This window comes from Peromyscus eremicus, chromosome 6 (assembly GCF_949786415.1).
Source record: "Peromyscus eremicus chromosome 6, PerEre_H2_v1, whole genome shotgun sequence".
NCBI lineage: Eukaryota > Metazoa > Chordata > Mammalia > Rodentia > Cricetidae > Peromyscus > Peromyscus eremicus.
In genome coordinates this window covers 79,111,073-79,135,221 of record NC_081421.1, presented here as the reverse complement: position 1 = coordinate 79,135,221, position 24,149 = coordinate 79,111,073, and the positions used below count along the sequence as shown (strand labels likewise).

Sequence of the window (24,149 nt, the reverse complement as noted above, 5' to 3'; positions counted from 1 at the left end):
TTGTGGTGGGAAATAACACTGAGTAACCTAAGAGCCCATATTCCTTGTCTTTGGCCAGCAGGCCTCGGGCATCACTATGAAATGCTCTCTATGGGTAGCTACATGCTTCCTGACATTGTGGGGTGACTTGCATGGCCTCAGCAGCTGTCACTGGAGTAAAGCAGCAAGGACTCGTGCCAGCGACCTCCTGCTCTCACGGCCACGTCACCCCCAGGCTGCCTGCTCCAGCCGGGACACAGAGGCTAGGCTTTCACGCTGTCTTCTTTTCCCTAAACATAGAACCCTCCTAACTTGTTAATGTTTTATATTCTGGGAACTTGCCCCGAGTTGAGCATTGCTGAATTTCAGCCCATGAAAACACAGGCTGGAGTCACACTGGGGATTCAAAAGCCCAGCTCAGCCCTTCTGCAGCTGTGTGATCTGAGGGAGTGACTAACTGTTGTGAGCCCATTTCCATAACTGCCAAAGGAGACTCAAAGAGATGGCTAATAAAAGCCACTTCAAAGGGGTGTGAGAAAGTCATGGAGATGACATTTATGAACACCCGGCTCCTTGCCACCAGGTCATCTGACGCTGTCTACTGCTGTACGGATTCTGTTTGATTTGTGTCCTCTTCACACATCATATTAAATACTTTAGAGTTTCTTATTAAAATCAGTGTTCTGAGCTGACAAGATGGCTCAGCAGGTACCGGCAGGCACCCACGGTCAAACCTACAACCAGAGTTTTATCCCCAGAATCCACATAGCAGAAGGAGAGAACTGACTCCGGCAGGCTGTCCTCTGACTTCCACACATGTGCTCTAGCACAAGCATGCCTGCACATACTCAACTACAAATAAATAAAGAACGTTAAAACACACTCCTCCTACTATTCTCCCTAACTGCTCCCCTGCAAGAATAGCAAGTATCAGTTGAATGCTTGCCGTGCTATGCAGACTGGCCCTTCACATGCCTCAATGTATTTCCTGTGAGGCAGGTATTATGACGGCCATTTTATAGACAAGTGGGCTGAGCTAAACAGCGTTCCCAAGATATGTATATAGACAATGGTAGAGTCAAGCCCCAGAGCCTCTACTTCAAACCTCTTGGCTGGGCCTGTGCTATAGTTGAATGGGCCATAGGTACCATTGAGAAGCGAATTTTTTGAACACTGCCCAGAAGTGGATGGCCCTTACTTTTCCCGAAGCTGTTTTTTTACCAAACCACACTAAACTGATCATTTGCTGATGACAGCTATAGTTGATTTGGCACCTGCCAATCATGTGTCAGACTCTAAGCCAGAGGGTTTCTTGCTTTCCTCTCCACTGCCAGTTTGGGCTAAGTAATTCTTTTTTGTGAGGGTAGATGTCTTTTGTGCACTACCAGGTTACTGGATGTTACCACCACCAATGGCTTCTACCCAAAAATACCAAGAGCAGTCCCTGTTCCCCATCAACATGCCTTCAGATATTGCCAAATATTTCAGGGTGGGGTGCAATATTTCAGGGTGGGAAGTGCTGTTCCGTACGCAAAGTCTGAACTTCATAGAGGTTAAGCTGTTCTCCCAAGATCACAAAGGCTGGCAGAGCTGAATCTGAACCAAGGCCTAAATGTTTACTCTGGAACCACACTTTCAGTTCCTAAATAAAGAAAACTCAAACATGATACTAGAATGTATTTGCCAAAAAAAAAAAAAAAAATAGTATCAGCACACCGTGATCCCCCTCCCCCAACACTGTTGAAATTCACAAGCTCTGGCCACTACTTATCAGAGCATGTTATAAATATAAGCTATTGAGAGGGAAATCAGCTATGAAACTGTGAGTGAAGCCATCTTGCCAGGCCTAGGAATTTAAACTGTCATTTACGACCTTATGTCCCTTGGGTGTGCCCACAAGATCTGGCCTGAGCATCCATTGATCCTGCTGGTTTTTTCTAGGATCACTGCGAAGGTCTTGGGAAACAATGATCATTATTAACTTTCACATCTTCAGCCACTGTTTGAAAAACAAACAAACAAAGCTGGAGTCCTCACTCTGACTTCTGCCCCAGCTCCATCTCCTTCAGGCTTCAGGCTGTTTATGGAAACCTGACATGAAACGGACTTGTGGCGGAGAAAGAATCTAGGTGAGGTCCCACCTTAGCCAGTCCTTCTGCCTTGGTGCGCCAGATGCTAGGACTCCAGGCGTGTGCCACCATGCCTACCATGCCCAAGCTAATTCAGACCTAATGTGCAAATTACACCACTGCTGGTGACAGAGAGATGTGTAATTGAAGAGACCACTAGGCACATAATTATCGAGTTACAGGAGCACTAAGCCATGGCAGAGTGAGGCTACCCCAAGCCTCCGTTCCTTGTTGCTTTTTTTGTTTTTCTCTGCTTCCTCCGGTGGCTTCGTGACTTTTCTTCAGTGGGCCCTGCTACACACAGGTGTAGTCATGTACTGTACGTCAGCGAGCCAGATCTCCTCCCATTCCATCTTCAAATAGTAAGAGCAAAACTAGCAACAAATGCAAGTAGACTCTCCAGGAAACCACTATGTTATTTCAGAGATGGGATTATTGCTGGAACCAGCTCGCTTTCCTGTATGGAAGAAACAGCAGCCAAGAGCAGGCGCCTAAAGCCTGAAGGCCTCGGCCGCCTTTAGCAACTGTGCGGTCATCAGTCAGGGAGCCACCACCTCAGTGGAGCCCCTACCGTGTCTCCCTGACTCCTCACCATGGAGAGTTTTGATTATGAAGTCAAGTGATGATCTCTTAAACAGGTCGGACAGCTGCAAGAGAAATCTTGGTGGCCTTGGCTTTGGCAAGGATTTCCTAAACATCAACTGTTAAGTAAGCAACAACTGTAGAAGCAAAAAGAAATGCCCACAATGAAATCCGTTTTCTTCCCAAAGACACTATAAAGAAAAAGAGCCGTATATCATCATGATCAACTATCACATATTGGATGTGATTGTATGCGCTATACTTTTATACAGCTGGCTGAAAACACATGAGTGATGACCTTAGCCATGACATCACTAGTCTGTAGCAATTCTTTCAGCTCCATTATAATTTTCTCTTAGTTGCTGGATGGAGATTGACTCAAGGCCTTGAGCATGCTGAACACATCTCTGTCCCTGAGCTGCATTCTTAGATCAACTCCATTTTAATCTTACACGGTCACCATTGTACCTGCCAGTCTACCCGTTATTGATTGTGAAGTCAACCCAGGGGCTCATGACCATGGTGTATTTTCAGGTGAAGTGGAAGAAAGTGGGTACGTCAGGCTCCACTGCACATAGCAATGGTGTTACTGTTTGGACTGTATGATTGTTAGTGGGTGTCAGTCTAAAATTCATTCCTTTTATTTTAAACTTCTATTGAAGTGCAACACACCACACATAAAGTACATAGATTTCTCCTGTGTTTTCTCCTAGGACTTTCACAGTCTTAACCTAGCATTCACGTCTAGTTTTTGTAGATGCTGCGAAGTAAGGGTTGAGTTTCACTCTACTGCATTCAGCACTGTTGGTTGAAAAGATCGTCCTCTGCCTATTCAGTTGCTTTGGCACTATTCTTGAAAATCAGTTAGCTGCATGTGTGGGTCCATTTCTGTATGTGTTCTGTGTGCTATTCTATTTGTCTGCCTTCACACCAATACCAGAGCATTCTGATTGCTGCGGTTTTTTTTTTTTAATTCTTCATTTCTTAGGGCAGTTTCAACTTCATAGCAAAGCTGAATGGATTGTACAGAGAATGCACAGGGACTTCCTGACCCCTCCACATGGAGTCTCTCATTATCAGCTTCCTTGCCAGACTAGGACATCTCAACAATGGAATGTTGCTGGGGACAGCACCATCACCCAAAATTCATAAGCATTGCATTAGGGTGCATTCTGGGTATTTTACATAAGGGTTTGGACAGAAGCATAATTACATGCATCCACCATTATGTTAGCGTACAGAATAATTTCACAGCCTTAAAAAAATTCTCTGTGTCCCACATATTAAACTCCCATATGCCCTCAATTTCTGGAAACGATTGATCATTTTACTATTTCCACCATCTTGGCATCTCTAGAATGTCATGTAACTGAAGTCAGATAGTCTGTAGTTTTCTAGATTGGCTTTTCACTGAGTCATGTGCATTCATGTTTTCTTCATGTATTTATTTCATTGCTTTGTAACTGATTTCTTTTTAGTCCCACTGGCAGCTGGTCCTTGAGGGACATTCACCTAGTCACCTCTTGAAGGACATTTTGGTTGCTCCCAAGCTTTGCCTCCAGGCACAGGTTCATTTGTGGACCCAAGTTTTCAAACACATTTGAGTAAAATCCAAAGAACAGTTTATAATCTTAATATACATAGATTAATTAATTAATTCAATTAAGTAGATTTCTCTGGAGACAGTACAGAGAGTGGAGGTTGGTGAGAACACACGTAGTTTTGTAACCAGTGAAGAATGGTGGTGGTTCCTGGTGCCCTGTATCCTCAAAGCTTTTGGTCAGTGTTTGGGTCCTGATCATTCCACCAGCTGGTCGATGTTGTCTTGTGTTAGTCTGCAACCCTCTGATGACGTGAGGTACTTCACTTGCTCACCTGCTGATTTGCCATCTTTTATATCTTCTTTGGTGAGGTATCTGTTCAGGGCTCTAGTCCACTTTCTATTGGGTTGTTAATTCTCTTATTATTTATTTATTTATTTATTTATTTATTTATTTATTTATTTTTTAAAGATTTTATTTATTTATTATGTATACAGTGTTCTGTCTGCACATATCCCTGCAGGCCAGAAGAGGGCGCCAGATCTCATTACAGATGGTTGTGAGCCACCATGTGGTTGCTGGGAATTGAACTCAGGACCTTTGGAAGAGCAAGCAGTGCTCTTAACCTCTGAGCCATCTCTCCAGCCCTTATTATTTATTTTTAAGAGCTTTTGTAATGTTCTAATAGTAGTATCAGATATGTTGTGGTGCTTTGAATAAGAATGGCTCTCATAGGCTCGTATATTTGAATGTTTAGTGGCCAGAGAGTGACCCTATTTTGTAAGGATTAGGAGGTGTAGGTTTCAAAAACCCGTGCCAAGCCCAGGATCAACCAACCAACCAACCAACCAACCAACCAACCAACCAACCAACCAATCAATCAATCAATCTCTCCCTCCCTCCCTCTGTCTCTCTTTCTCCAGACCAGGATGTAACTCTCAACTACTTCTCCAGCACCATGTCTGCCTGCCTGTTGCCATACTTCCTGCCATGATGATAATGGACTAACCCTCTGAAACTGTAAGCAAGCCCTCAATTAAATGATTTCTTTTGTAAGAGTTGCCTTGGCCATAGTATCTCGTCACAGCAATAGAACAATGAATAAGACAAACATCTTTGCAAAGGCTTTTCCCCAGTCTAAGATTCTTTTTTTTTTTTCATTGCAATTTGCAGGGCAGAGGCTTTCATTTACGTTAAGCCTTGTTTATCAATGATCTCTTCATGGGTCGTGTCTTTGGTGTTGTAGGTAATGAAAACCATCACTGTCAAACCCATAGGTCATCTAGATTTGCTCATATTATCAGTCAGGAGTTTTACAGTCTTACATTTTGCATTTCCACCTATAATTACCTTGAGCTGACTTTTAGGAAGAAAGTAATTTCTGTATTTGTTTTCATTTTGCATGGGGATGTCCAGTTTCTTATTATCATTTATTGAAATACACTTAAAAAATATAGGGTCTCAATGCAGCACAGGCTGGCCTCAAACTTGCTATGTAGCTGAGGATAACATTGAGTTTCTGAACCTCCTCTTCCTCCACTTCCCAAGTGCTGGGATGCAGGTGTGCCACCACGCTCGATTTATGTTGAGGATTGAACTCCAGGTTGTATGCTCGGCAAACACTACCATCCGAGCCACATCCTCCGCAGCCCTGAAAAGACAATCTTTACTGTACTGTTTTTGTTCCTTTGTCAAAAGGCCACTGACTATATTTATGTGTGCTAATTACAGGACTGTTTACTTTAGTGATGTAAATGCAGTATTTTACCAACATTTCACATTCTTTTTCATGTGTGTATTTGGGGGTGGGGAGAAAGAAAGAGAGGGAGAGAGAGAGAGAGAGAGAGAGAGAGAGAGAGAGAGAGAGAGAGAGAGGGAGAAGGAGAGGTAAAGGATCTCACTTTGTAGTTCTGGCTTGGGACTTACTATGTAGAGCAGGCTGGCCTTGAAATTACAGATTGTGTATATGTACACCTGCCTCTGCCTCCCACGTGCTGGAATTAAAGGTGTGCATTAATGCAGCTGCCCTACATTCTTGATTACAGTAGCATTGTAGTAAGTCTTGAAGCTGAACGTGACAGTCATGTGACTTTATTCTTTTCCTATTGTGTTGGCCACTATAACTAGATGCCATTCATCTCTCCATGTAAACTTCTGATCAGTTTGTTATCATCTACAAAGTAATTGATAGGTTTTCATTTGAGATTGGATTTAATCTTTAGATCAAATTATGAAGAATGAAAATATTGATAGTATTGAGTCCTTTCTTTTTGGGAACATAGGATATTTTTCCAGTTCTTTAATTCTAGGCTTTTGTTTGTTTGTTTGTTTTTGTTTGTTTCGTTGGTTTGGTTTCCCCTTCCCAATTCTGGGGAAGGAACCCAGGACTTTCACTTCTTAGGGAAGTGTTCACAACTGAGCTTCATCCCCAGCCTTTTTTTCTTTTTTTAAATTCCTTTCATTTTTGTTTTGTAGTTCTCATATAGATTATTTTTATTATTGTTGTTTGCTTTTTGAGACAGGACCTCATCTATGTATCCCTGCGCCTGACCTGGAACTTGAAACTCTCTGTGTAGACCAGGGTGGCCTCAAACTCAGATATCTGCCTGCCCCTGCTTCTCAAAGCTAGGATCAATGGCCTGTACCACAACCCCTCAGTCTCACACAGATCTTGTGCATGTTATTAATATATAAATACTCACCATTGAGCATGCTAATATAAATGATAATGTGTTTCTATTTTCAAAATCCAATTACTCAACGTTAGCATACAGAAGCAATTTACTTTTGTGATATCGACCTTGTATCCTGCATCTTTGCTATAATCATTTATTAATTGCGGGGTTTTGTTTGGTTTGATTGGGGGGGATTCTATATAAACAGTCATGTAATCTGAAAAGACAACTTTACTTCTTTTTCAATCTTTATTTTTATTCCCCTTTCTTGTCTTCCTACACAAGCTAAGACTTCCAGCACAATGCTGAAAAGAAGAGAGACATCTTGGCCTTGTTCCTGTAATTACCATTAGTGATTCTATTTAGTAGTTTTTATTTGACTCCATTTGTTAGATAATCAGCAATAATTCTTTGTCCTGAAGTTTTATAGTAAAACATTTATAGTATACAGGCTACCCTCAATATTATAGCATTCCACATCTAGTGTAACAACCTTCTTAAAATAGTATGTGTACATTTTGTCATTTCTGATCTTTGCCTAATTGCCATAACTTCACTTGCTTGTGGTATAAATTCATACATTGTTACTATTTTTGCTTCCCACCATAAGCTAGTTTAAAATTTTCAAAAATGAAAAAATGTTAATATTTACTATAATATTGACAATGTCAGTGTTTGTAAAGATATAGATTTTCCATTATTGTCTCCTGCTTGTAGACATTCCTTTAAGATTTCTTAGATTTGTTTTCCTTTTGTGAGGATTGAATTCAGGCTTGGACATATTAGACACATGCTCAACCAACAAGCCAACATCTAGCACTGCTTTAACATGGCTTAGTGTGTAGTTATCAATCAATTCCTTCCATTAATACATAATTGAGAACTTTTTTAATTGTGTGTGTCAGTGTGTGTGCGTGCGTGCGTGCGTGCGTGCGTGTGTGTGCGTGTGTGTGTGTGTGTGTGTATGAGTGCAGGTGTCTGCAGAGGCTAGAAGAGCTGGAGTTATAGGTAATTGTGAGCAGCTCAACACTGATTCCAGAAACCAAACTCAGGTCCTCTATAAGAGTAGTAAGCACTCCTAACCACTGAACCATTTTCCCCAGCCTTTTTAAAGTTTACAATTATTATTATTATTATTATTATTATTATTATTATTATTATTTGTGTGTGTGTGTGTGTGTGTATGTATGTGTGTGTTTGGGCTTATGTGCTTGTAAAGCCATCTTCCAGGTCCAGAAAAGTTATTTTAAAGTATCTGAAAAAGTCATGTGTGTGTGTGTGTGTGTGTGTGTGTGTGTGTTCATGTGTCAGAGGTCACTGATGGATGTCCTATTCAATCACTTTCCACCTTATTTTTATTATTATCTGTGTGTACAAGGTGTGTGTTTGGGCTCATGCATCATAGTATGCATACAGAGGTCAGAGGTTCTTTCCTACCTTTTTACTTGAGTCCTGAGAATCTAATTCAGGTTGCTAGGTTTGTGCAACAAGTGCCCTTACCCAATGAGCTTTCTTGCTGGCCTTCCATTCTTACTTTTTCAGACAAGGTTTCTCATTTGAACTTGAAGTTTACCAATTTAGCTAGACCAGCTGGCCAGAAAGCCCCAGGAACTCTCCTTTCTCTGCCTCCCTGGTGCTGGGATTACAGAGGCATGCCACCACGCTTTTGTATACAAATACTGGGGATCCAAACTCGGGGCCTCATGCTTGCACAAGCAGGCTCTTTACTAACTGAGACATCTCCCCAGCCCATGAAAAAGTCACTTTTGAATGACTTTGTTATCGTTAGATTTTGCTATGCTTTGGATGTGTTCCCCACAGTTCATGTGCAATGATGTTGAGAAAGGAGAACGTAAGGGATGGATTAATGCCAGGATTACAGGGCGGGTACTGATAAAAGGATGAGTTCCATGCTCTTCCTTCTTGCACTCACATGCTCTTTTCTTTTCCTCTTCCTATCCGGGGACCTTGTAAGCAAGGAGGCCCTCACCAGTTGTTCTCCATGCCTTAGACACCCTAGCTTCTAAAGCTATATAAGCAGGAAATCTCTTCAGGTGTGCAAATCATTCCATCTTGGGTGTTCTTTTATAGCCGGATAAAGCAGATTGGACAAATTCAGTGATTGATTTTGTTTGTTTATTTGTTTGTTGGCTTGCTTGCTTGCTTGTTTTCTGTTTGTTTGTTGGCTTGCTTGTTTACTTGTTTTGTTTGTTTGATTATGATTTTATTGGCAGCAGGGAGGTGGGGTGGGGTGGTATGAAAGACCAGGTCTTACTTTGTAGCTCACCCTGATATGAAACTTGCTATGTATGATGGTTAGTGTTAATTAACAACTTGACAGAATCTAGAATTACATGAGAGACAGGCCTCTGGGCATGCCTATGCAGGATTATCTTGATTATGTTAACTGAGGTAGGTAGGTAGCTCCTGATTCTGTTAATTTGGTTGGGAAGACACGCCCCCTGCGGGCGGCAACATTCCCTGGCTTGAATCCTGGACAGTGTAACTAGAGAAAGGGCCGTGAACATGTTCACTGCTCTCTGACTCTGACTGTCGATCTCTGGCTGCCTTGGCTTCCCTGCCAAGATGAACTGTACCCTTCCTTAAGTTGTTTTTGTTAAGAGTATTATGTCACAGCAGCAGGAAGAGAAACTAAGAAACTATGTAACCCAGGCTGCATCCACTTTGAGGCAATCCTTCTGCCTCAGCATCCCAAACGCTAAGATTACATGTGTATCTCAACACACCCAGCTTGTTTTTTACTGCCTTCCCTGTCTCTTCTTTACATGCTCAATCTTTGCCTTCTTCAGCACATGGGATACATTATAACCCACCACTTAGAAAACTGTCACCAGGAATGCGGGCACACACTTGCAATCCCAACACTTCAGAGGACACAGCAGGACTGTGAGTTATAGGTTAGTCTAGATTGTAGGAGACCCTGTCTAAACCAAAAGCAAGACTATAAAAAATTTATTTACTAATCCTCTCAAAAGTGTTCCATCTGGTCTCTGTGTTGACGGTCATCGTTAGTCCTATTCCTGTCTCTTTCCATGCCAGCTAAGTTTTGTACTGGATCTCAGGCCTGGAGGACTTTGTCTTGTTAATGTTAGCTCTTTTTGTATTGTCATAAATACACTTGGGCATTGTTCTAGAGCACAGCTAAATTACTTGCAATTAATTCCTTCCTTCCCAGGCTTGCAGCGTTAGGGGAGATCTCAAGCGCCTTTTCTCTAGGGATTACTCTGTCCCTTGACTTAAGGTCGTATCTTTCACTCTCACCCCAAACCCCACTAACTATGAAGTTCTCCGCTCTGTTCTTTCTGGGAAATTCTCTCCCAAGCCTTGGGTACTTTCCTCACGCATGTGAGCTGACAAGCCCTGAGCAGAAGACTTCAGAGAGATCTTCTCATCCCCAGGGCTGTCCCTCAGGGGATGGCATTGTCATTTCCGGTGCTTCGTTTGGCTCTTAGTCTCCCTCAGCTCCCAGGTCTGTGTCCTCAACCACACTACCTGGCTTTCTCTTCCCTGCTCTGCAGTGGGAAACTCTCCCCAAGAGTAAGCTGGCTCAGTGGAGGACTCACCTCCTCTGTTTTCTCTTCCTTTGGAAGCACCTTCCAACATAGCCTGATAAAATTAGCCTTGGAATATTGTTGTCCTTCATATTTTGTCCAGCTTATTATTTGGAAGGTAAATTTGGCTCCTCTTACTCCATCTTGGTCAGAAGTTAAAGTCTCAAATATAGTCTTTGTATGTCTGGGTGTGTGTTATAAACAGTACTGTCTGTGACATACATCCACAGGTAATGTATTTCGACCAGCTGTGAATACCATCATTTCTTAGAATCACCCTAACTTGTCCTTCTAGGGACTCAGTAGCTTATATAAAGATTAGACTTGAGTTCAAATGGCTTAAATAATTAAGATCCTGTACTTAAGACCAGGAGAAATCAAGTCCAGCCCTTACAAATGCACAGATCAGTTTTACTAGGAGTAGATACCATCAGCAGAGAAGCAAGTCTCAGATGCCAATCAGCTTGATGGACAGCAGTGCCCAGGCAGGGAGGAGCTCAGAGGGCCATCTGGCTTGGCACGGGAAAGAGAGAAGAATCAGGCCGGCATTCCTCACAGACCTCTGGACACAATTAGCATGAATTATATTCTAGACATAAGAAAGGAATGTTGAGACTTTGAGTCTTCTTCTAGGATCTCATGGCACTTAGTAGCTGAGTGAATGCCACTTCTAAGACATATACAAGTGGCATTCATAGTTGGCAAGGCAGGGAAGAGTGGACATTATGCCCTGTAAGATACAACTATTTATACTACTCTTTGCTCACCTGTTAACAGGTGCTTTACTAAAAAGCCATTCCCATTTATGTTTGAAAGGATCATCTAGGGAGCACAACAGAAAATGTTATGAAATTTGGAGCAGAACAGACCTGAATTCAAATCCCACCTCTGACACAAATGAGTGGGATTCTTAGCATCTCTGAGTCTCTGTTTCAGCCTCTGTAGAATAATGTAGCTGTGAAGAATGTTTTGTAGGAGTCTTGGCTCATAATATTCACTCAGGAAACATAGCTATCATCTCTATTCCGGCAGCTATTTGCAGAAGAAGTGGGGACCAAGATGGCACCTCTTCACTTATCAGATGAAGCCATGCAGTGTCCTACAATGAGTCCATCTGAGCCTAGAAGAAAACCTGGTCTTGTTTATGCTCCAGAAAAACCACAAATTGTCAGAATATTGTAAGGACGGCTGCCATCAGGCCAGCTGACAGCCCTTTCAGATCTACCTTTCCCTGAAGACGCCATCTTTCCCATAACAGTGGCCTCTGCCCCAGCCCTGGAAAGCAGGGTGAAGGCCGCTTTGACTCCCTGTTCAAGGCTGAGCATTGCCTGGCACTGTGTACTAAGGGCCTCCAGAGCTCTCAGCTGGGTACAAGGCTTGTTGAGCTTGATAGCAGAGCAGGCATAAGAGCTACTGGGATCTGCTGGCACGGGACCAAGTCAAGAGGCTTGTCAGTAAGGCAGCCAAGCGTCCCAACAGCTGATGCATGACCCCTGCCCTGACAGCCTTCTGTGGCTGTGGGCGGCCCTCATCACCCATCAGCAGAAGGGAGCTCAACCTACCTTCCAGAATGACACTTGACCTCAGGGTGGAGCCATACTTGTTAAGACAGGAATTCTCCACAGGGCCCTCTGACCACCCTCCCCACTCCACCAAGAGAATTACAGTTCCTGATGAACTTTATAAATGGGCTAAATACTTTACTTCTGTGAATACCATATACAGATCTCCCCACTCTGAGATTGTATATTGAAGTGTGGGTCCTTAAAGTTGACTGTGTTAAATATCTTCCTCCTGCCTGACATCGACACACAGATTCAAGCCTTTCCCCTCTTTGCTGCCTCTTTCAGCTCCTCAGTTCATCCTCCTCCTCTTCATAGCCTGCTTTTCCTCTCTCCTTATCAACCTGACCCAGTTCTCATTCTCTCTACCTAGAAATGGACCCCATGGCTCTCTTCCTTTGCCTAAGGTACCACTGACTCCACAGCTGTCTGCATCCCCTAATGGAGGTGCAAAGTTGCAAATAAGTCATAATCTAATTCCAGAGTAACTCCTTCCATGAGGCCCTGGTTTCTATTTCCAGCTTTGCCAGAAAGAAAAAAAAAAAGGTATACACCGTAAAAAGAAAATATTCCTTCCACTACATCCGACCCACTTCCATACCTCTTAGCTAGTGATAGTTGTGAGTTTGTTGTGTGTCTGTCTAGGTTTTGTTTATACTTACACACCATTTATAGGTTAGCCTATTGGTTAATAGTAGACACTTAGGGGCCAGGACACCAGAGATTGAATTCTGATCTTGCTATTTACTAATTAAGGAATCTTACAGAAGTGGCAACCTTTCTATGACTCATTTATTCATATAAGACTGAAGTAGATATTCATCTACTTCAAACTTTTTTGTAAATCACATTTGAAGAAGTGTGTGTGTGTGTGTGTGTGTGTGTGTGTGTGTGTGTGTGTGTGTATGCATATACTATCTGTGGAGGTCAGGGGAAAACTTGAGGAATTCATTCTCATCTTCCACAATGTGGATCATCAGGCTAGGGGTCAAGTACCTTTACCTGCTAAACTATTAGCATCTGCAGAGTTCTTTGGAGGACCAATAAGTTAGAATAATGCTTGGTATAGGATAAATACTCTTTAGGTGTAATTATTATGCATTTTATTGTTATTTATGCATTTTTATCTTTGCTACACAAGTGGGACCATAGCATGCATATTGTTCTACAAGCTAATGTCATATAATACCATATCATACATATCTTTGAGTACCATTAGCATCTCACGCATTGTAATGACAGCATGGCATTCAATTGTCTCTGTGTAAGAGTTGGATTACTTTTAAGTCCAGAGTATAAAATAGCATCAGGGGGTGGGGGCCTGAAGAGGTGGCTCATTGGTTAAGAGCACTTGCTACTCTTCAAAGGACCCAGGTTCAACTCCCATCTCCCACCTGATGGCTCACAAGCATCTGTAACTCTAGTTCCAGGGGCTCTGATGCCCTTAACTGACCTCTGTCAGCCCTGCAAGTGGTCCACATACATACATGCAAGCAAAACACTCATACACATAAAATAAAAACAAATAAATCTAAAACAGTTTTTTAAAAGATAGCATGTGGGATAAATAACATCATATCACAAACTATGGCCAGAGAGGGTGATCTTGGGGGTCCTGGCTACCTGTTTTCTCAATTCTGAGTTCCTGAAGGACAGGGCTGGTCTCTTCCTATACCCTAAGAGCTGCCAAGTGCACCCTGTCACTCACAGAGACCTGATTAGCTGTCAAATATTCTTATTGATCAATTTTCATGTGTTCCTTCCCAAACACGGTTTCCTCACAGGCCCTTGAAAGGAAGTCTTCTCCTCCTTGCCCCTTCCCATGACCTGGAATAGGAAAAACTGATCCCTTGGGGAAGAGCTATGTTTAACCTGCCGAGAAAGCCTCTGGGAGCACAGCAATGATGTGAACACAAAACTAAGAGGCAGAGTTGGGCATGGTGGTGAATGCTGGTAATTCCAGCTTCTGGAGACAAGAGTATTGGGAGTTCAAGGGTAGTGTCAGCTACATAGCAAGATCCAGGCCAGTCTGAGAACCCAAAGAAATCCACGACCTCTGCCCCACAAAAAAAGAGGATACAGGGATAGTTTAAAGCATTAGCCTTACAAGGCATGAAGACCTGTGTTCAATACCCAGAACCTATGTTTAGGGGAAAAACAAAAAGAAAGAAAAAAAGTTTAAAGTTTAGGCGTGTGCACGTCTTGTAATCCTGGTACTGAGGAGGCAGCGATAAGCAGATCCCTGTAGTTTTCTGCGCATCCAACCTAGCTTACTTGGTGAGGCAAATTCCAGGCCAGTGAGAGACCAGGTCTTAAAAGGAAAGAAGAACAATGGCACCTGAGGCTGACTTCTGAGCCCATGCACACTTGCACACGTATGCATGCAGACATGCAGGCACACACACACACACACACACACACACACACACACACACACACCGTCTCTAGATGAATAAATAAATAAATAAATAAATAAATAAATAAATAAATAAATAAATATGTGTACTCATGGGTGCACGTATGGTCATGTGTATGTTCTCAATGACATGATTACCCCTTACTCTCGACCTTGTTTATTCTCCCATTATTTCCTACTTATGCCTGGAAATCAGAACACAAAGGTGACAAACAGTTAAGAGCTATATTCAGACGTATATTCACGGCCAGCCTGAACTCAAGAGGCATGAAAATTAGGGAATATCCATTCACTGGAAATCAGTCCAGCATTTGACTGTAAGTAACAGATTTGGGAGCCTGGTTCAATGATCTATCAACTTCATGACTTTAATTCTTCTGTGCCTCAGTTTCTCCATTTTTAAGGTGATGAAGATAATAACACTTACAGAGTCACATTGAAGATTATACAAAATCAATTCATTAAGAACATTAAACAATACCTGGCAGAGTCAGAATCAAATAAATGTCCATTTTATTACCACTGTAGCTAAATGCATCTATCAACCCTCACCTGCAAACCTATTTCCTTTAGTACCAACTTTCTTAAGATTTACTCTTTAAAGAGAATTTAAGAGAAATCATGCACACACACACACACACACACACACACACACACACACACGGAGGGGCAGGGGAGAAAGGGGAGAGGGAGAGGGAGAGGGAGAGGGAGAGGGGGAAGGGGAGAGAGAGAGAGAGAGAGAGAGAGAGAGAGAGAGAGAGAGAGAGAGAGAGAGAGAGAGAGAGAGAGAGAGAGAATATTACTCAGAGGCTTAGTGGGGAGAAAATTTATCACTTTAGAAATTGTTCCCAACGAAAGGGTCAGGGCCATTTCAAGAACCGTCTGATTAAATCCGTAAGCAGTAGGCACAGAAATCCCTCTGGACTTTACAAATCAGATGGGCATCTAGTCAAGTCATTCCTGTAGGCGGAGCTTACAAATTTAAACTAACATAGCGAAAGGACCCAAGCAGTCCAGGAATTCAGTCACCTAAAATGGTTGTTGGGGGGCAGGGCAAATGTTTAAAAGCGGGACAAAGTGTTTAATGGCTTCTTGATCTACTGAACATCTTTATTCTCTTATTGCTCTGGCACTCAGCCATGTGCAAACAGGGCTGACACTCCCACGCAGGAGCAGCACCTCTCCTGCTTCCTAGAGCTTACAGTGTGACCAGAAATATGTGTGTCCTGTGAGGTATGTCTCCAACCGAGGGAGAATCAAAAGGGAGGCCAAAAGGTGCTGGCCAGCCGATGCAAATCCAGCTGCCCGCTCCAGCCTCTGGCCATACAACAGCTTCATTGTACGAGGACAGAAAACTTCACGGAGGCTTGCCTGCAAGCATATTTGAACTTGGACCTCCAGTGCAAGGGCTAGCAGCCAGCTCCCATGCCCAGACACCCCCTCTCCTTCCCTCTCCTCTCCATCTTTGCAAGAGCATTTAGTTCCATTTAAGTCCAGGAGACCTGGCAAAAACAACACTCCCAACGCCACTTCCATTTATGGCAATGGGATCCTCTTCGCCAGGGAGACGGGGCTTGTCAGCTCCGGAGTCCCTCAGACTCTGCACTTGTGTGCATCTGTCTCCTGTGTTCACACAGCGAAGAGCTAGACCTGACGGTAGGGGTTGTTTTTAAAGTTTTATCTGTTTATTTGTTTATTTTTTAGGAGGGTGACTTCGGGTCATCAAAGGAACAGAGTTCCGGATTACTGACACTAGAGTGATCTTAGCCAGCCACATGACCAAAGCAGCACTTTGAGAAGGATCCACGAGATAAGCCACACCCCTGCCCTCCCTGCTTACTCGGTGTTGGCTTTATTAATGTTTGCTCTTCAGTGGGTGCGCTAAGTCCCGAGCTCAGGAAAAGGAGAACACTTTTACCCTGCGTAGTCGACAGTGGCTGCTTATTCTCCTTAGTCTTTGAATCCACATCATCTCTTATACCTCTCAGCCTGTCATTCTTTTTATGTCACTGGGGTTCGAATTCTTAAAGTGAAGTCATGTTTCAATTCCACCGCTGTGGTTAGTTTTTGCCAACTTGACACAAACTCAACATATCTAGGGAGAAAGAATTGCAATTGAGGAATTGCCTCCATCAGATTGGCACGTGGGCATGTCTAGGAGGCACTTTCTTGATTCATGATTGATCTGGGAGGGCCCAGCTCCTTGTGGGTGGTGCCACCCCTGGGCAGGTGGCTCTGGTTGTAAAAGCAAGCAAGCTGAGCAAGCCACGGGGAGCACTGAGTACACAGCACTCCTCCACAGCCCCTGCTTCCATTTCTGCCTCCAGGTTCTTGCCCGGAGTTCCTGGCATGACTCCCTGAAGTGATGGATTGGGACCTGGCAGTTTAAGATGAAATGAACCCCTTTCTCTCTAAGTTGATTTTGGTCAGTGTTTCATCACATCAGTAGAAAGCCGACAAGGACAACCCCTTTTCACACATCCACAAGGCCAAGAGGCTATCTCTGTAAGTATTAGGCTAGTCACTCAACAGTTATCTTCTTCCACAAGCCAGGCACAGTCCCTTCACTTCCCCTCTGTGCTGGTTTGAAGGAGAATGTCCCCCATAGGCTTATATATTTGAATGCTTGGTCCTTGGGGGGCAGGGGTTGAGGAGGTGTGGCCTTGCTGGGGGAAGCTAGTCACTGGGGCAGGCCTTCAGAGTTTAAACACTCACCATTTCCAGTTTGGGCTCTCTTTTTCTCCGTTTCATGCTTACAGCTCGGCTTCCTGTTCATGCTGCCATGCCTGCTGCCCCGCCTCTCCACTGTGGTGGCCCTTACCCCTCTAGAACTGTGTGTCCAAACACATTTTCTAAACAGCCTTGGTCACAGTGTTTTAGTACAGCAACAGAAAAGGAACTAATACACCTGCCATTCCTTCTCTTGTCCTCCAGCCTCAGACCATCTCCTTTCAAATTTTATTATATTGATTTCTTTGTTGTGTTTATGCATGTGTGTGTATTTGTGTGTGTGTGTGTGTGTGTGTGTGTGTCTGTGTACGTACACACATGCATACCATAGTGCTCATAAGGAGGTGAGAGGCCAACCTGTGGAAGTTCAGTCTCTCTGTCCTCCAGGATTGATCTAAGTCCTTGGGCTTGGGATTAAGTACCTTTACCTAGTGAGCCAGCCAGCTCCTACTTTACCATAACTCACCCCCATCTATCATTCTCTCCTCTGCCCCTCACCCATCTCTCTAACAAGCCCAGGATGGGTAGACTTGAATTCACGATGCTCCACCTTGGCCTTCAAGCGCTGGGATTACAGATATACAACATGACAGCAGCTCTGTTCCTGCCTGGTAGGGTTACATGAACTCTTTCAGACCCAGCATCAGGCATCACCTCCCATTTTAAAATTATTTATCTCCAACCTCAGAGTAGTGGCTTGCCCTCACTCCAGACATTCACTTCTGGTTCAAGACCGCTCACACTGCTGTAAGCATCTTTGTTTACAGTCTTTCTTACCTGAGTTCTGAGCTGTTTGAACTCGGGGACCATACTTCCCTCGCGAATGTCTCCTAGCGCGTTAACCGAACACTGAGCTCTCCACGGGTGCTTGACGAAGAGCAGTTAGGCACCTGAAAGGGAGCCGACACCCGAGCATCCTCCAGTGATGCAGGCAAGCGTGTCAGCAGCAATTGTGACGCACGTGCCTGATCACACAGCAGGTTTTTAAAGAGGAAACTTCTCTCTGGAGGAAATCAAAGCCCAAGATGCCCAAAGTCCAAGCAGCATTGTGAACACTCTCACACTGTCAGAGGTCCCCAAGCCTTTTGTGGAGAATTACTTTGAAGAATTAGAAGGAAGGCAGTCTAAACTTAGTGTCCGAAATAGCATTTCCAAGAAAATCAGTTTTATTTTGCCATGATTAAGGAAGACATATCTGGTCTGGAATTGATAAATGTTAAGTAAAAAAAAAAAACAAACAGTATAATAAGGGATATGAGATACATGGGGTCCATGATAACCAGGGTGAAAATAGAAGTAATCTTTATGATTTATTCAAGGGAATTTCTCCAACCACATACCCTTACTACTATAATAGTCCTATCATTTTCTTTAAACAAGTATTAAAGCATTCTTAAATTCTGAAAAAAAAAACTACTTCAGACATCTTCTTTGTTAGTTTATGTGGCATTTCCACAATTTTTAAAAAGAATGAATGAAGCCAAAAATTGAGCATACCAGGTTGATACTGGCAATTAAAAATTCACTTCCTGGGCTAGGAATGTAGTTCAGTTGGTAGAGTGCTTGCCAAGCATGTGTAAAGCTCTGGGTTTGATCTGCAGTGCCACAGGCACTGAACACAGCAATGCAGCCTATAATTGCAATACTTAAGAGGTAGAAGGAGAAAGAACAAAAGGTCAAGGTCATCCTTGGCTAAAGAGGACATTCAAGGTCATCATGAGATACATAACTCTCTCTCTCCTCTTCCTCTCTTCCTTTATATAAAAAAGAGCACTTCCTGCCTTGAAATTATATCCTAGAACTCTTGTCTAGAGTTCATAAGACCTGAGGTCAATACTCAGCTGAAAAACAAACCATTCTCTCCCTCTCTCTCTCTCTCTCTCTCTCTCTCTCTCTCTCTCTCTCTCTCTCTCTCTCTCGCACACACACACACACACACACACACACACACACACACACACACACGGCCTACCATGTACACATATCAACTTCACTGAAAAACAGAATCATTCTTGGTCTCATTTATCATTGGTGGAAGGGGGATGGTGGCCTGGTAAAGTCATCAGGTATGCCTGTGTGTGTCTTTGGAAGCTTTTGTGTTACCACCTCCCTGGCATACACCCCTCATTAGCCTGTGACTAATAGATCCAAGTAGGGCGTGAGATTTCCTGCTAAGCATATCTGTCTCTCCTCCTGGCTGCTGAGTCAGCCTACTCCCCTCATCTCTGGACTAGACACTTGCCACCACTCACCATACCCTACATGTATTGTTTTTCGTCTCGGATTTCCCAAGAACCAAGCCCATTGGGTCTGCTTTGGGTTTAAAACCATTTCATCCACATAACAGCCACGTTATCTACAGTCTCAAGAAGTAAAATTGCATAAAGCATGTCTCTGCTGTCTAAATGCACTGGAGAATCAAAAGGTCTCCAGGGCCTCTGGCACTCCTCCAGGGAAAGGCTACTACACCAGAGAAGAGTTGGACTGTTGCCCAGTGGCCTTTGGAGGGCCTTGAACTTTATATAGGTTTTTCTGAATAGAAGTTCTGTGTGGTGACCTGGCAAGAGGGGAATTTTCCAAGCCTATTCTGTAGAAGTCAGCTGACACTGCTATTATGTAGCAAGTGTTCATACATTCTGAGTCCCAGTGTGCCTGATCCTTAGAGCACCACAGGGCCTCTCCCATTTGTCCTTCCTCTTGCCCATAGCAGCAACATCCACTCTTAGTGGCAGGCCTCTTCCTGGGTGACTCCAACTTCTTTTAATTCTGTTTAGTTTAACAGAAGTTATCTGGGTTAAGTGTACCATCCATTGTATTTATACACGGGAAAAAAAATAGAAAATCTAGCTTGTGTCTTTGAAGAACTACTGGAAATGAGTGCATAATATTTATTATCCACACAGCATGGAGTGGACCGACAGAAAGAGAGTATCTTTGCTAAGACTAAGATTTCTAGGAAAAATGGCATGTAACCTAATTCCTAAAGAAAGAGCCAGGGGGAGTTTGAGGCTAAGAAAACCATGGGAAGTGTTCTTGGCGGAGAGAACAATGGAAGCAAAGGCCCAGCGGTGCAGAGAACTAGCCATGGTAAGACTCTCCAGGAGTGCTTGGGCATCGGTGAAGAAGCTAGAAAGCAAGGGTCGGAAGGAGAAAGGGAAGGGGTGTGGCAGGGCAGAATAGCTCTATAGAAGAGAGACATGGAGAAAGAACTTGAATCACTGGAAAGGGGGTGGGGATTCATTTGGTAGAGAGTAGGGACTATTGGAGAGCTGTCATTTGGTAACACGTGGAGTCATTTGGCTACAGCTTTCTAATAAATTTGTCTTTTAGTAGTTCGTTACTGAGAAAATTAATATCCATTTAACTTCAAAAGCTAAAAACAAAACCACATGAACGTGGTAGGCCTGAGTAGCCAAAATTGACCTCAAAGGGCAAAAAGAAACTTTCAAATGTCACTGCAAAGCTGTAGTCATCTGAGCAATGGAGCATCAGGACAGATGAACAGACCAATAGGAAGAATGGTGAGGCCAGAGCATCAGGACAGATGTACAGACAACGGGAAGGATGGAGAGACCAGAAGCAAGCCATCACATACACAGCCAATTTGTTTTCAGCAAGGGTACCAAAGACATTGAAAGACAAAGCGGGGGAGGCGGGGGACGATTTTCCACAGCACTGGAAATGAGTGTTCTCAGCAAACGTTAACGTGAGTGGATTAAAGGCTGATGTGGAAGAGCTGAAACTTAAAATTTCTCAGATGAAAAGAGGGAGAGCATCAGGCATTCAGTTTGGCAGTGATTCTTTTTTTAACATGACACAAAGGCATAGGCAACAAGAGGGAAAATAGATAAGTGGCACACTTCAAACTTAAACATTCATGCGCAAAAGGGCACTAGAAGCTGAGTAAGAAGAGGCAACCCACGGACTAGGAGAATACCTGCAGATCATATATTTAATTAAGGGCCAATATCCCCAATTCAATAAGAACACCAACAACTCAACAACAATGGATTTGATTTAAAAATGGGCAGAGAACTGAAATAGACGTTTCTCCCAAAGAAAATTCACACTTGGGGCTGGGATTAGTGTCTCAGTGGGTAAAAGCACGTACTGTGCAAGCTTCTGAGTTCAATCCACAGAACCAGGATGCTGGAAGTAGACAACAGATTCTTCAATAGATGCTCAATTCCATTAATCTCAAGGAAATGCAAAGCAGACCCACTAAGATAAAGCTCACTAAGTAAATCAAATAAATAAAATAGAGGCCAGCAAGATGGCATTTGCCACCAAGCCTGGTATGATGGAATAAGAGAAACTGCATTGTCCTCTGACCTTCACACAAGCGCTGTGGTGCACACTCTCCCACCCCCATCACATACACAGCAAATAACTGTAATTCAAGCAAATGCAGTTTTAAAAAGTAATATACGCTGGCAAATATGTGGAAGGTAATGACTAACCTTCATTGTCAACTCAACTGGATTTAGAATCCCCTAAGAGACGGGTGAGGTGCATCTCTGGCCGTGTCTGGGAAGGTATTTCCTGAGAGAACTGACTGAGGGAGGAAGACGCGTGGCTGAAGGCAAATGAAACCAGCTCATGGGCAGGTCCTCAGACAAAATAAAGAGACAGCCAAGTGGATGCTAATGTGCCCCATCTCTGATCCCTGAGACTTGAGTTAGCAAATATCTCCTCCTGTTTCTGTTAGGTATCTGGTGTTTTAGAAACCAAAAAAGTAGCTAAGACACAGAGAAAGTAGAAGCTGTGTGCACGGTTGGTGAGGATGCATGACTGTAGCTGCTTTAGACACCAGGAACCTCTGGAGTCACTTCAAAGTGTAAGCAGTAGAATTGCTGTAGGATCCAACAGTTCTACTCCTGGGAATCAACCTAGAGTAACTGAAAGCAGGGATTCAAACAGATTCATAGTGCAGACCGGAGAGATGGCTCATAAGCTAAGGGCTATTCTTCCAAAGGACCTGGGTTCTACCCCCAACACCCATGTTCACAACCATCTGTAGCTCCAGTTTCAGGGCATCCTAGTCCTCTTCTGATGTGGTGAATAGATACATCCGGGCAAAACACTCATACACATAAAATAAAATAAATTAAAAAAAATGGTTAAAGTTCATATTCATGTTACAGTGGCCAGAGAGAGAAGCATCTTATGGAAGAACAAGTGAATACAATGTAACATACACATACAATTGAAGATTACTCAACCTTAAAAAGGAAAGGTGAGTCTGACACATGAAATGTACGGACAAATGTCTCTCCAGGACACTATGTGAGTCTCCAAAAGGATACATACTATACAATTCTGCTTCTGCAAACACCTGCAGTGGTCAACAGTCAAACTCCTTGGGATAAAAAGCAGGATGATGATTTCAAGGGAGTAAAGGAGGAGAAGAGGATTGTTGCCTGATGGATACAAAGTTGCAGTTGGGGAAGATGAACAAAATCCAATGATAAAAAGAGAAAATGATTCCACAGCAGTGAATAGGCACTTAATATCACTGCATTGCATATTTTAAAAAGACTGATGGTCAGTTTTATGTTATTCATATTTAATCATTTTTAAACCCAGGAACTTCAGAATTAGATGAGACATCCTACTCTTTCCAGGCTCCACTGACAAGCACAACATTAATTCCGACACAGCAGATGTCATGCATTGGTTGGTGGTGGGGGGGGTCTCCCCAGCTACAGAAAGGAGGGCCAACAGTGAAATGCACAGAAGCTAACAATATCTCCCTGAGGCCATATCCCTAATGGGGTAATGATGGGCCATGACCAAATACACAGAGAAACAAAACCAGTGATCTAACGAGACATCTGAACCGTATCAAATACAATTCAGAATAGCTTAATTAAAACTTAGATGGCTCAGCGGTTAAGCGTACATGCTACTTAATCCTAAAGGCTGGAGGTACGCATCCTGCATGCACCGAGGGGCGCTGGGACAAGAGAGTCACTGGGACTTACTGGCTTCCAGCCTAGGAGAGAAAACACAAGCCCCAAGTTCCAGGAGAGAACCCTGCCTCAAGTGAACAGGTGGAAGTGAAAGGAGGTATCCAACACTCTCTTCTAGCCTCTAGGTATATGCACAGGTGTGCACATATACACACACATGTGCTCATACACACAGAACTAATTAATAACAAATCTTTTAAAAATCAATTAAATTAAATAAAAAGCCATCATTGAACATGTGATTGTAATTTTTCTCATTTGTTTGTCTGGTTGTCTGGCTGTTTTTCTCACTCTGTAACCCTGGCTGACCTGATGCTGTGTAGACCAGCCTGACCTAGAACTTGTGGCAATCCCCCTGCCTCTACCTCCTCAGTGCTGGGATTATTGGCCTGTAGAACCATCTTCAGAAGGTGGTTTGCAGTTGTTAGCATCATGATAACTGTTTCTCAGAACACTTTCCCTTGTGTGCTTTGGGCTCTTGTAATCATAAGCAACATCTTCAGGAGCCTTGGAGGTGGGGATGAAGCAGCAGCCATGGTGCATTGATGCAGAAAAGGTTGGTGATGACGTGCTAAGCCACGGATGCTGACACTTACTTGCTAGTTCCATTCTTTCGCATATATAGGCCATAGCCTATAGCTACCCCACCTCCTTCCAGACTCTCCTCAGACTTTCCTTATATCAGAGCCAGGCAAGCACTTAGCTCCTGTGGGCACCACCTCAGCATAGCAGGGGACAGTGACATACAGACAGAGACGCTATCCAGTTTTGTGGGTTCCAGCTGGGGGTCCTGTTCACCTTCCCCACCTGACATCCATCTCCTCTTCTGGGCTGCTCGCCCTGTCGACCTCACACTCCAGCACTAGACACAAAGACAACACACCTCAAAATCCTGTAAGATCAAATTTCAAGAGGTTTTGCTTCTTCGACCCAACGCTGATAGGGAAATTTGACATCTGTCAGGAATCCAGGGGTGCGGAACCTTGAGGAG

The 24,149-nt window shown here is 43.4% G+C and overlaps 2 protein-coding genes across 4 annotated transcripts in view; both read right to left on the bottom strand.

Annotated features, from left to right (window-relative positions):
• The window catches only part of Adora3 (adenosine A3 receptor), a 34,454-nt gene extending 16,386 nt beyond the window's left edge, over positions 1–18,068 (bottom strand). The window contains exon 1 of the mRNA XM_059266030.1: positions 17,964–18,068. The gene's annotated coding sequence lies outside the window, so the exon portion shown is untranslated. The remainder of the gene's footprint in view (positions 1–17,963) is intronic.
• The window catches only part of Tmigd3 (transmembrane and immunoglobulin domain containing 3), a 69,115-nt gene that overhangs the window by 34,688 nt on the left and 10,278 nt on the right, over positions 1–24,149 (bottom strand). Inside the window, exon 1 of one of the 3 annotated variants that reach the window (XM_059266033.1) lies at positions 17,964–18,076. The exons of the other annotated variants lie outside the window; for them this stretch is intronic. The gene's annotated coding sequence lies outside the window, so the exon portion shown is untranslated. Of the gene's footprint in view, positions 1–17,963; positions 18,077–24,149 lie in introns of those variants that run through there. 3 annotated transcript variants of the gene reach the window in all.